This window comes from Cyrtonyx montezumae, unplaced genomic scaffold (genome assembly GCF_038088225.1).
Source record: "Cyrtonyx montezumae isolate F1298 unplaced genomic scaffold, pur_monq_1.0 scaffold_34, whole genome shotgun sequence".
Taxonomy (NCBI): Eukaryota; Metazoa; Chordata; class Aves; order Galliformes; family Odontophoridae; genus Cyrtonyx; species Cyrtonyx montezumae.
The window spans coordinates 5621261-5635111 of record NW_027072039.1 but is presented as its reverse complement, the minus strand read 5'-3'; positions in this window follow the sequence as shown (position 1 = coordinate 5635111).

Below are 13851 nucleotides of genomic sequence, written 5' to 3'. Positions count from 1 at the left end.
AGATTAGGGAAATTTTTCTGTGGCATTCAAGAAAATCTACAAGTTTATTTCCTCCCAGTTTTAGTCCCATTTTGTGATATTTTTAAAAGGCTTTTTTTTTCTTCCCTTTCTCATTGATCCTGAAATTTGGATGAGGTTCTATAGCAATTTCACCCAGTACAAGACATTTTACATGTCTCAGAAAAAGAAGGAATATCCATTCTTCCCCTCCTCATGTCCTCCCTATGACAATTCCTTCATAATAAAGATATTAATTGAAGCATCATCTATTTAAAGCAGCAGCGAGGCCTTACATTGCACCAAACAGGACTGTGAGACAAAGCTTTAAAATCTACAGCTTGTATATTATTCTGTCATCTGTATCAGCGACAAGTCATTAAAACAGAGAAGCTTTAAGAAAAGATGCAGAATTTTATCTTGTATTATGGCCTGCTGCCGTAATCTTTAGGCTGTGTTATTCCAAATAACAAGACAGCTGAATTTGAAACAAATTCCCCCCACTACTATCTCACTTTGCAGGAAACCTGAATTCTGGAAACAGTAACCAAAACCATTTTATCCTTGTAGAGGGAATGCAGTCTAGTTACAGCACCTGGAGGAATGGACAAGAAAAGACCTCACTTCTGCTCATGCACCCACAACCCTTCCAAAACATGCCTCCAGTCCCAATGGGGACTTGCTTCTTATCCTCCAAAGGTCTGGTAGACACCTCTTTCACCATCCTGGAGAAGCTCAAGCTTGCTGTACATAAACGGGTTTCTAAAGAACAAGCACACATGGAACTCACACAATGCACCTCCTTCTCTCCTTACATTCAGCCCAGAGTAGGACAGCTTCCTCTCTGCATTTGGGGTGTTGGGTGTTTGTTGCTGTGTGGCAGCAGAGAGCTGGGGGCAGAAGAACCCAGCTCTGAGCCACGGTCCACCCCCAGCTGAGCCTTGCAGCCAATTACACCGCAGTGGGGAGGGCTCTGAAACACTGCCTCCCCAGGGGCTCCATCTGGCCACAGCTCCATCGGCAAAGCCAAGCTCCGGGCTCAGCTCCGACGTGAGCTGCTGAAGTTCAAGGCAAGCTGCTTGTGATCCGAGGGGTCAGCAGCAAAGAGAATTCCTTCTCGGGGACAACTTCAGAATAAGGATTTTGCAACGTGCCATCGTACAGACTCAATATGCACACATTTTGAAGCTTATTACACTCAAGTAGCACAGTGGATCTCAAAACTTTTTATGAAATGAAAAGTTGCATAACAACTTTTCCCTCTATACATCTCATTGAGGAGAGAATTATACATCTGCTTTGAACACACACGTTTTTCCTCTCACTCGTTTCATGAAGTTTGATTATGAATCAAATGAGAAAACTCACATTTTTTAGATGCAGAACTAAAATAAGCATCAACATGATGACAGAAAAGCTTCAGAAGTTCAATTTCTCTCCAGTTACTAAGAAATGCTGAAAATTACAGACAAATCAATGAAAAAATCACTGTTTATAAGAAAATTAACAAATTGGAAGCAACACGTTCACCCAGTAACACTAAATTCCATGCAACCAGAAATATGAGAAAGAAGCCAAGATGTTAATTTTTACTGACCTCTGATGAAAATACTTGTAAGAGTGATATATTCTAGCAATTCTCTTTGAAGCCAGAAAAATGTACCATGGCTACAGCCCACCAATTCACCTGTCTGCAAAGCAGCACATTTTTCCCACATACTTAGTATTTATGAACTCACAGCATTGCTCCTTAATACTGACAAGACCTCAACAGAGCCACAAAAGCACCAAATGAGCATTTCAAACCACAGCAGTTTAAGCTCTTCTCACCTAATTTGTTTTGATTAAAATTTTCCATGTGTAACAGGCAAGAGTCAGTTCTATTAGGTTAGAAAGGAAATGCTCCTGGGTAAATCTGAAAGGAGCAATCCCAGAACTGATTAGCAGGTACTTGGGCGCCTGTTTCAGCTTCTATCTGCATAACTTAACGTGTTGTTTCCCAACTTGGTCAAACTCTCCTTCCTCCACCTCAAGCAGAGCTTGAGGAGTGTCCGGTGCTAAGCTCATCTTGCTCCAGCTTAATTAAATCAAGCTCAAGCCCCAGACTACACTGATAGCAGGTCCAGGAGCTGCTCTCTCAGCCTCTTCTCGGTCTTCCTTCACACTCAGGCTGTCAAACACAATCACAACAAAAAGTCACCTGGAGCGAAGTCTTCCTTTCTGCAATCCAGCAACTCTGCAGGAAGTTGAAAGCCATGTTTAGCAAGATTTTCTGCGGTCGCCAATTTCTCCTAGCCCAGAGAGTATTGAGCACAGCACTGCCTGCACTCTCCATTCTATTACAAAAAACTAATCCCAGCGCATGACCTGCAGCAATTCAGTTTAACAAATCAACAATTACAAATATTTTGGCAAAGTAAGCTTAGGTATTGTTTGCCTCTCCGCACAGCTCACAACCAGTTTGTGGCTTTATGATAAAAGTCATTAAATCCAATCTGAAAAGCAGAATTTACAGCTCACTTAGCAAGTCAGGCCCATAAATGACTGCTTTCAATTACAGGGCATTTACATGCACAATCATTAAGGCAGTGCTGAGTACATTTGAAAACTCTAGAATACTTCTATAATAATTAAAACTCTGTGTACTGCTCTTTATATAAGGAAAACTTGGAAATTTTTTTCAGTCCCAAGCAGAATTCATATTCTTTGTTAGCTAGAACCTACTACCAAGCCTGTTCTCCCAGTATGTTTGCAGGAAAGAGATTAGACAGATGGAGACAAGTTTTGTTTTTTAAATCTGTGCTCAGTAGCAGAGATTTCTGAGCTCTAATAAACTCAATTACATCAACCAGTGCTCAACACTTCTAAGAGATCAAGTGGAGCAGGAAGGTGAAGGAGCACCCACAAGGGCCTTGCATTTAGAGATTCACTGTAATCCAAGCTCATCTCGTTTTGTTCATGCCCCTAGTTTCTAGGTTGAGAAAAGAGATCAGATAAGAGACTAATATTTTTTAATTCACCTTTTTCAGCTGTGATTTTTTTTTTAAATATTATTACTATGATCAAACAGAAGTTTGGGAAAGTTGACACGATCTCTCCAAAATTATACTACGCATGGCCAGATTCCTCCATAAAGGAAATTGAACCTTCAAACCTGTTCATTCTGGTGACCATCAGTGCAGTCCAGTCCTGAACCATGCCATTACAGATCAGTCCTCTAGGGAGTTATAAAACAACCCAAATTACTGTTAAAAGCTATGCTAAGAACACAGTGAAGTTTGATAATACTCTTACTGCAACCCTCCCACACTCCCCTTTTACAGGCACTGATAATCAGTGCTATCTTTCACCACGATAGTGCTAAGCAAATGGAGCGAGGCAGGGAGAAGGACCTGCAAACTTCAAACCATTTCTTATTTATATTCTCATTCCCCTGTAATTCACTGGTGTTTGTGAACACTGAAATTTTAAAGCCATCCCACAGAACAAACAATAAAGCCACTCGTGTGCCGTGCAACCACAGCTCCAACACAACAGCGTGCTGTTAGAGAAGCCTTCTGCCTGAAAAACAGGAGGTATTTCCAGCCTGGAGAACAGAGAAAAGACCAATCAGCCTCACTGCAGACTCCAACCTCACACAAGTAACATCATGGATCAGTCTGAAAGTGCAGCTCTCCAGGCTAAGAATGGGACACCTTACGGACAGACAAACCTGCTGCGGACTCCTCAGAAGTTGTCATTACTGACTTCTTGCTGCAGATGGAGGTTACTCACCTGTGACTACGAACAGCATTTGCATTAGTTTTTTCTGCAGTGGACCTAGCAGACATAACTTTTCCTTATAACCACCCACTTGATGTAAAGGGATTTGAAGGGAGAACCACACACGGCCTCTTTAGTCCAAGATTATGACGTTCAACCAACAAGACACAAAACTAAATCTGCAGCCAGCTGAATCCAACAGCTCCCCGGGGCCGCCGGATGTCACAAGGGCCCTTCACCCATCTTTTGTTCCCTTCTTTTATTCCTCCAAAAAAAAAAGGCTAAAAGACTGCACCGAGGCACTTCTTTTCCCCTCCGAAATAAGAAATAATAAAACAGCGCGGAGAGGACCACTACGTTGCCGCTGTTTTATCACAGCGCGGTCTCTCCCGTGCATGGGCTTCGGGATGGGTCAGGGGGGTGTGAAGGAAAAGGTCCTTCCCCTGCGGGCGGTGGGCACGGCCCTGAGCTGACAGAGCTCCGGGAGCACTAAGGCACCGCACTCTCCGGGTTCGTGCGCTGCTGCCTGGCCACGGTGTTGCATTCATCGCCCCTCCGCCTCCCCCCGCCCGCCGGTCCCGAGCGCGGCCGCATCCCCACCACAACAAAGGGGGAGGAGGCGCCGCGCGGCCCCCGCCGGGCCCACTCCCGTCCAGCCGGCACCAAACCCGTCCCGCAGCCCGGAACGTCCCGTAGCTCTCCTGCCTCTCCCCGCCGCTCCACCTCAGCCTCAGTCCCGTCGCCAGCCCGGCCGAAGAGTCCCGCAGCGACCTCACCTCCGAGAACTGTGCGTCCACCTCCCCTCACGGCGCTATACACTGCGCTCCCGCCCTCCCCGCGCCTGTTGGTCATCGCCACGGTCCTCCCACGGAGGTGGGTGGGGAGGTGGCCTATTGGCTGATCCACCTGCCACTTGAAGAAAGAAGACAGAGGATTGGCTAGACCCTTTCATGCAGCCGATTGGCGGATTGCGCAGCCAATGGGAATGGCGGTAAGAGGGGAAAAAAAAGAAAAGGAAAAAAGAGAGGCGGGGCTGGGTGGGCGGGCACACGGCGGCGCTGCAGAGCAGCGCTTGTCATTGGTTAGAAGAGCTGTCACTCTCCGGGCGACGCGCCCTCTGGGGGCGGTTGATCTGGGAAGGGGCAGAGTTTGGGTGGCGCGTGGTGCGCAGGCGCGCTGAGGCTGAGTGGGGGGGGGGGCTTTTCGTCTCAGCTGCCCTCAGGGAACTGAGCGGGTGAGGAGAGGTCTTGTTCTTTCAGAGCTCCTTCGGAGCCCCCTTAGACGGCAGCAGAAGCCCCCCCCCCACCTCCCCCCGAGCCCCTTACTGCCCCTCAGCCCCACAGACCCTCCTGGTTGACGTGCTTGATCATACGAGGAATGAGCGCGTGATCCGAGGCACCAGCACAGCTCCACCAGGGGGAGGTTATGCTTAACCAATCTGGTGGCCTTCGTTGATGGAGTGACGGCACTGGTGGACAGGGGGAACGCGACCACTGTCATTTACCTGGGCTTGAGCAGGGCACCCAACGTGGAGGGATGTGGATTTGATGGGTGGGCCACTCGATGGAGAAGAAATCAGTTGGAAGGCTGCAGATAGAGGGTGCTGGTTAGTGGTTCTGTGTCCAGGTGGAGGCTGGTAATGAGTGGTGTCCCCCACAGGTCTGTCTTGGGACCAGTGCTCTTTAACATCTTTATCATCTTGACATCAACGACAGAACCGAGTGCACCCTCAGCAGGTTTGCTGATGGCACCAAGCTGAGCGGTGTGGTTCAAACAGTGGAAGGAAGGGATGCTATTCAGGGGGACCTCAGCAGACTTGAAAGGTGGGCCCGGGCGAACCTAATGAGGTTCAGTAGGGCAAAGTGCAAGGTTTTGCACTTGAGCCAGAGGAATTCCAGGCATCTACACAGATTGGAAGGAGCAGTCCTTGAGAGCGGCCCTGCAGAAAAGTACATGGTGGTCCTGATGGATATGAAACTGAACACGAGTCAGCAGTGTGTTCTTACAGCTTGAAAAAACAAACAAACAGTATTCTGGGCTCATCAGGAGAGGGGTGGCCAGCAGGGACAGGGAAGGGTTTGTCCCTCTCTGCTGTTTTGAGGGCCTATCTGGAGTACTGCATCCAGGTCTGGATCCCCCAGTACAAGACAGAGAGCTGTTGGAGAGGGTCCAGAGGAGAGCCACAAAGATGATCAGTGGGTCGGAGCACCTCCCCTATGAAGACAGGCCGAGGGAGCTGGGCCTGTTCAGCCTGGAGAGAAGGCTGCTGGGTGACCTCGTTGCAGCCTTTCGGTACCTAAAGGGAGTCTATAAACAGGAGGGGAGCCATCTGTTTAAAAGGGTAGATAACAGCAGGACAGGGGGAAATGGTTTTTACTTGAGGGAGGGAAGATTTAGGTTGTCAGGGGGGAGTTCTTTACAATGAGAGTGGTGAGGTGCTGGAACAGGCTGCCCAGAGAGGTTGTGGTTGCCTCATCCCTACAGGTGTTCAAAGGCCTGGGCAGCCTGGTCTAGTATTAAATGGGGAGGTTGGTGGCCCTGCCTGTGGCAGGGGGGTTGGAAATTCATGATCCTTGAGGTCCTTTCCAACCTGTGATTCTATGATTTTCCACTGCAGCTGCTTTGCAGACATCGTCTGTACAGAATTCTGTGTGTGGTTGAAACAGGTTGAAAAAAGCATTTACACAAACAGGAGTTGCATAAGCCTTGTTTCTTTTGGAAAGGAAAGACAAAAGAAGCAGACAGCATCTGGGCCCAGAATCTGCCTGAGAAGCATGGCTGCCACGGAGAAGCCAGGAGAGACGTATATATGCAACTTCAGCAGCTCCAGAAGGCCCTCCCAGCCACACATATGCACCCTTAGGAGTAGTGCTTCCTTCAGTAGAAATGATGGGCAAAATCCAGCCTCTCATTGTGGAAGCTGGGTGTTGCTAGATAGTAAATGACGAAAGCAGGTGGCTCAGCGTGTTTTGCACATTAGCAGCAGGGTGCAGGTGGATGGCAGTCCTGCCTGGATTTGAACCTGCAGTGGAAGAGCATCAGCATCTCTAGGAAGGGTTCTGAGGCTTCTCCCAGTGATCAACACCCTCATGAATGACATTCTCATGGTTATTTCCCAGCCACTATTTCACCTGTCTGCTAGAAAGAACAAAGGGAATAATCTGTGATCTAAAGACAACATGATGAAATGGGGATTGGCTGCACTATGTTGTATGTTGGCTTCCCAAAGGCTGTGAGCAAATCCCCTAAAAGATAAAAGAAAGAAAACACCAATATCAGATAAGTTCAAAGACACCTCAGATTTCTAAATGACCAAACGCTATCAGATATTTCCATGAGGATGAAGAAAAGCATGAAGTGCATTGCCAGCAAGGCAGGGCATTGGAGACAGGATGGATAGTTTCCATGTTGAAGTCATTCTTAGCAATGTGTCAGAACGATCTGTTCAACTGAAAATAACAAAAGGGAGAGCTCTGAACAGAGTTTGGGTACAAAAGGATCAGCCAGCATGCTCAAGATGGGGAATAAATAATATGTGGTGTAAGTGACCATGAGTCCAAGGAGAAGCACTGTGAAGTGCTCCCAGATCTCTCTAACTCATTTTGTTAAAGCTCTAGCATATCCTTCAATAGGAGCTTTGATTCTTACATCAGTGGCTGCCGTGCTGCTTCCCCAGAAACTTCTCAGTCATAGCAGCATGCATTAGATTAAAATGTGCAAAGGAGCAGTGTTCCTCCTTTAAAAAAACTCCTAGACTTAAAGCTGGGAGCAACAGCAAAGTACATAAAAGGACATTTCATTTTCCTGCTCTTCTTTTTATCTTTTCAGTAATGAAAAGTGTCTGAAATGTTGAAACTCCAACCTGTTCACTTCCTCTTCCAAAATGCAGAAGTATGTTTCCTATACTACATAAATCACTCTAGTTTCAGATCATGCTCTTAGAAGATTTCAAAGCAAAGCAAAAAAAATAATAATAATAATAAAAGCAAAAAGCACAACCCAACAATAAAAAGGAGCAGTCCCACAGTGCAAAGAACTTAATGGCCTCTGATGTAAGCTTGTCAAAGTGGACTTAAATAATTAGTGTAAAATAGCACACTAAAAGCAGAGATGTATTTCTGACCTATTGGAGTGCAAACTGGTTGGTGTTCCTGTTAAAAAGTACATCTGTCAGATGTAATGGAGCTAGGTGATGATTATTAGAAGTGACATCTCCTGGAAGAAATTCATAACATAATCAGAAGATTTATGTATGTATCATAGAATCTTAGAATGGTTTGGGTCGGAAGGGACCTTTGAGACCATCTAGTCCCAACCCCTGCTGTAGGCAGGTACACCTCCCACCAGACCATGCTGCTCACAGCCCCATCCAGCCTGGCCCTGAATGCTTCCAGGAAGGGGACATCCACAACCTCTCTGGGCAAGCTGTTCCAGTGCCTCACCACCTTTGCAGTAATGAATTTCTTCCTGAAATCTAGTCTAAATCTGCTCTCTTTCGGGGTCATTTCCCCCTGTCCTGTTGCTACAAGTCCCTCCCCAGCTTTCCTGTAGGCCCCCTTTGGGTACTGGAAGGCTGCTATTTATTCTCATTCTTGATTTGCATGGTATAATTCTTATGAGTAAATGATGAAACTGTCTTCACTTATCCATATATCCTAACAAGCAGTGCCTATTTTTTTTACTCTGCTTTGAAATGAGTCAAGAATGCCATACAGCCAAGGCAGTAAGGTCCTGATATAGGAAAACTACGAAGGCTTGGTAGTTCAGATGCAATCATGGACATTACTCATACCTTAAACTTGGTCATCTCAACATCATGGCAGCCTTCTTGCTTCAAAGCCCCAACTTTACACTTAACTGTAGGTGTGGTCAGCAAGTGCCAAGGAACTTCTTACACTGCTTGAACTCAAAACACTTTAATTGTGGCCTTAAGTTGCACCAGGGGAGGTTCACGTTGGAAATTGTGAACAGTTTCTTCTCTGAAAGAGCAGTACAGCACTGGCATAGGCTGCCTAGGGGAGTGGTGGGGTCACCGTCCCACGAGGTGTTCAGGAACCATGGAGATGTGTCACTTCAGGACATGGTCAGTGGGCATGGGTTGGGGTTGGCTTTGTGGATCTTGTAGGTCTTTCCAGCCTTAGTGATTCTGTGATTCTATGACTCACCCTGCTAGCAAGGGCCCACTCCAAATAGTGTTTATTTCCTTTGCCTTACTGATCTGTATAGATCTGGCAGGCTTTGTGCTGTCAGCATTTCTGTTTTTTTCTCAGTCGTTTGTCCGTCATTTCCTATTATCCCAAATACAACACCATTCACCCACCGTTCATCCTTCAGTTTGGATTAGCTGAAGTTGATTAGAAACACATTTATGCTAACCCCAAGTAAGTCATCCTTAAAGTGAAATAGCCTTGTTTACAGAGAGATTTACACCCGTTTATCTTTATTGAGTTAAATAAACAAGAGTAAGCGAGAGGAGGCCTGGGGGACAATGGCTTTGTTTCTGAATTAATGGCAGGCCTCAGTCCAGCAAGGATTTGTGTACATGCTTAAGTCTGCGTAGTTAATGGGTCTGTTGAAGGCAGTGGAATCAGTCAAAAGAATAAAACTCAGTATAAATACAATCATTCTTCTGATTATTATTATTTTTTTGCCATCCCTGTTCCCTTCTTACGTTTTCATTTTCCAGTAAACTGAAATGAATTCATCATTGCAGTGTAATCTGCACAGTAAAAATAAAAGAAATTGTTGGTGCCTCCCTAGGAAGGATCAGAATAAACCAATTTATGCTGCGATCAGTTATTGCAGTACAGTCTGCTTCTGTTTTACCCTGTGTGAGATGCACTATGCTAATTAAGCATATGTTTGTATAGATTAGTCTCAATGAGATTTACCCCACTTTTCTACGCCATCTGTGCAGCATTGGTAGTGGAGTTAGAAGTGATTTCTCCGTATATTTTCTCTATTAGTTTATGAAATATCTAGAATCCTTTGAGATATAAGTTTTCTTTATGTTATTGTTGGTCTTGCCAAGCTTTAGTTGCAAATTCTGAATATTTGTGCTTTCAAAAACAGACGATTTAGGGCAACATCACTTCAATAGTTGCTGTTATTTTGATGAATAGCACAGATAAAGCAAGCATTCAGAGAAGCTGCAAAAATCTCCCTTGCTTATTTTTATTCAGAGATATAAAACATGTATTACTGTTAGGCAGGTAGAGACCTGGCAAAATAAAAATATGGCCGTAATAAAAGGCAAGGCTTTAGATACACACCAGGGCTTTCTCATTATAAAACTGCCATTTTATTTCAGATCTCAGCATTTATCGCGATGAGTAAATAACTGTTGAAAAAATCTCCACCCTTCTCACAGCACCTGAACTGAACCAATGTCTGCTATTTCATGGGGAAGGGAACAGTTGAGCTACTGTCTCTTGTGTCTGCATTGCAAGGGTCAGGCTGATTCTGTCAGCTGGGGAAAGGGAAATCTACTCTCTGCAGAAGTAAATGTTGCCTTGTTTTACGTATAAAAGTGAACAACACAGACAAACTTCTAGCAACACAAACTTCTCTCCCACATGGCAGAGGATGTTGTTCGGATGCCATGTTCTTGCTGCAGGATTTAAGGCACTAAGAGGTTAAAAGTCAGCGTTTTACTGGAATCATCAAATTTATGATGAAGACAGGCTGTTTTACAGTCATCTCCTCTGTGTGACTTATTTCAAAGGCCAAATCATTTCCTCAGTAGAATCCGTTTCCTCAAGCTCACAACCTCTGCAGCTCTGAGCTATTGCCCATCAGTCATGAAAAAGACAGCTCAGCTCCATCCATGAGCCTGAGGTGGCAGAAATTCACCAACGAGGCACAAAAGCAAGAACATTTCTTGTTTATCTGCAGGGAATCTGTTTAGCTTCACCTTTAAACCATTAGAGCTCATTGTACCTTTTGAGGAGGTTTCATATTGCTAGAGTCATGTCCATAAGAAGGCACCTCCACTGCATGTAAGGATTTGACAAGTGGGAGTGAATTACATCTCAGTGGTTTTCTTAAATAAATGAATGAGTTTGAGTTTCTTTGGTATATCATTGCAAGGAAAGTTTCCAGACTTTAACATTTATTCCAAATCTTCTTTACTTCTGCAATGTCTTTTTTAAAGTACAGATGCTTAAACATATTTAAATACTCATACTGTATTATAAGACTTCTCTTTTTAGGACAATAGCCTTACGTTGCACCATGAGAGGTTCAGGTTGGATGTTGGAAATACTGCTTTCCAAAATGCAGACCTGTATCTTAAACTTGAGATGTGCACCCTTGATTTCCTGCAACAGCTTTCTTAAAAACAACCATTGGAGTGACTGCCTTTATTACTCTTTGTAGATTGGCCTATAAAGAAAATTTTTCAACATCTATGAAATGTGGCAGTAGGAAAACCTCACAGCTTACAGCCTACAGGCAAGGAGAGGTTCTAAGTTTTCAGACTTTGGCATTTACAAGTGAAGAAAGGACAGATAATAATGAGATCTTAAATGCTTTAGAGTAATGCTGGCAATGAAGATGGAAATAGTGTTGAGTCTTCTGGTAATATGTGACCAAACCAAATCCCCCAGCTGCAGTCAGCCTGAATTAACTTCGTCACACAAGTTAGACACAACTGCAGGCATAGATAGTACAGGTCATGGAGTTTTAAGCACCAGAGATAAAGAAGGCATAGAATGTAGACTGCAAAGGACAGATTCAGAACTTGATCAGGCTGTTGTTATGTGTCGCAGCAGGGAGCAAAGCAAGGAAGAGTTACAAGAGAACGGGGAGGATGAACCCCACAAATCAATAGAAGCACCAACTGAAATCAAAGCAGTGGGCTGCCAAGAGCAAGAAAAGTATTCAAAGGGAGTAATGCCCAGTAATCACAGAATCACAGAATTGGAGGAGTTGCAAGGGACCTCAGGAGATCATTGAGTCCATACCCCCTGCTGGGGCAGTAATAGTGCAGTATGTGTTCCTTCCAAGGTAAATCGGTTTCAAAGTCTACACAAACAATAATCTGCAGCAGTTTTTAATCAGCAGTGCCTGGAGGCAAACAGTGCCAACCCTGAGAGGCAATGCCATGCTGCCCAGCTTCTGGCTTGAAGGTTAAAGCAACAAGAGTAGATTGGATCTCAGACTAAACAGTACATGGTATCAGAGGCATTCCAAGGACCTTGTGCCTTCCTTTACATCATTAATACAAGTATCTTCCTCAAAGTAAGGATTTGTCAAGTTTAAGGCAAGTTTTCCTGTAAACTCAAATTGTTCTATGATTCATGTCTATAATACTGGTGATAGATGTTAGTGCTCTTGCAGAGCACAGACTGACCATTCTGACCACATGAAGCCCCAGGTGATCCTTCTGCATGGCCTGAGAATGCAAAGGATCATGAACTGAATGCAATAATTAGTGTAACATTTTATGAAGCTCAGCTTACATTTGGGCCAAAAATAAGGGGAATAAAAGAAGGTAAAGGAGGCAGGAGAACCAAGGAATGTTTATGTTGGAAAGGGGCTTGAAGATCACTGTACCATAGAAACATGGACTGGCTGTGTTGGAAGGGACCTCAAAGTCCCCCCAACCCCACCCTTGCCATGGGCTGGGTGCCCTGCACCAGCTCAGGGTGCCCAGGGCCCCATCCATGGCCTTGGGCGCCCACAGCTCTCTGGGCAGCCTGTCTGGAAGATCCTTTCCACAGCATCTATAATTCAGAAGCAGAACCCAGCTGATTGAGCTTGACAGCTCAGACGTTCCAGGTGCTCTGTGCAGAGTTCAGGGCTGGTAGGATGGATTTTGCAATGCAGAACACTCGGCATTACGGATGACTGCACTGTCTAGGGAGGGAAAATCAGTCTGAACTCTGTCCACTCTTAAGAAAGACAGCAGGACATGACTTGAATCTGATATCATCCTGCCCAAGACGACGTGCAGCACTTATCCTAATGCCTCTGCTGATGGACTCCATGTAGGAACTGCCCTGTGGTGGTGCCCCAGAAAATGATACTCAGTGGGTTCAGCTGCTTTCTGATCACCCCTCCCTGGCTGCTATCTCCTCATCCGTTTGCTGCTGACACTGTTATTTCCCCTGGAGCTCGAGGAGAGGTGCACATAAGCATCTCACCACCCTATGTCCCCAACAACCAACTGTCAGCCTCTCCACAAAGCTGCCTAGACAGGGTGATGTGCTGACAGCTCTGAGTTAAAAAAAAAAGATAGGGGAGAACATTTTCCTTGCAAATCCTCTTTCAGTCATCATCTTTACTATTTACAATTAAGGAAGGATAAGACCAATGCCAGGAAAGAATCCAGCCATTTTCTCCCCGCTCCTGACTTTTTTCCATCCCTTTAGCACAGCAGCTGGTGTGACTCCACTCCACAGCACGGCTCCATAATGGCCTCAGCTTGAAAAGGTGGTGGGGCTATTGGGTCACCCGAAAAAGGCAGTACCAGCATAGCCTGTTGTCTTCAGAAAAGGATATTTGGAGCATGTGTTTGCTCTGTAATGTTCAAAAGATAAGTAAATGTGTAGCATTTGCAGGCTAAATGTACCTTGTTTTTTGAGGGGATGCCCAACACCACCTTCTTATCCCTACAGACAGATAGGTGGATGCCAGTGCAGATGACAACACCCTCAAGCCTTTCCTTTTTCAAAACAAGGTGGAAATGTGAAAATGTTGTTGCTAATGGTCCCTGGCCTGGTTTGGATCCCAAGTTATGCCCAAGGCTTGGCTGAGAGAGTGCAGCTGGAGCAGGGCTGAGCCTTGGCCAGGGGTTGTGGCAGGAGAAGAGCATGGGTGGGATTGCTGTGTGAACTGGACTTTCCTTCCTGTCTCCATCCACAGGCCCTGTAGGGCTGCAGAGGGTCTTTCACATTTGCTTGTGGTTGTGGTAACCTGTTTTTCTGCCATTTGCACCAGCAAGCTGTATCTACTGGCTTTGTCCCTTTCATATCCTCCGTGCTGGATGGGAGAGGATGGCGTGCAGTTTCAAGCCAGGGATTTCCTTCTTCACAGAGAGTCAGTAATTGTTAAATAAACGATATGCCATAGCGTCCTCATGGTAATAAC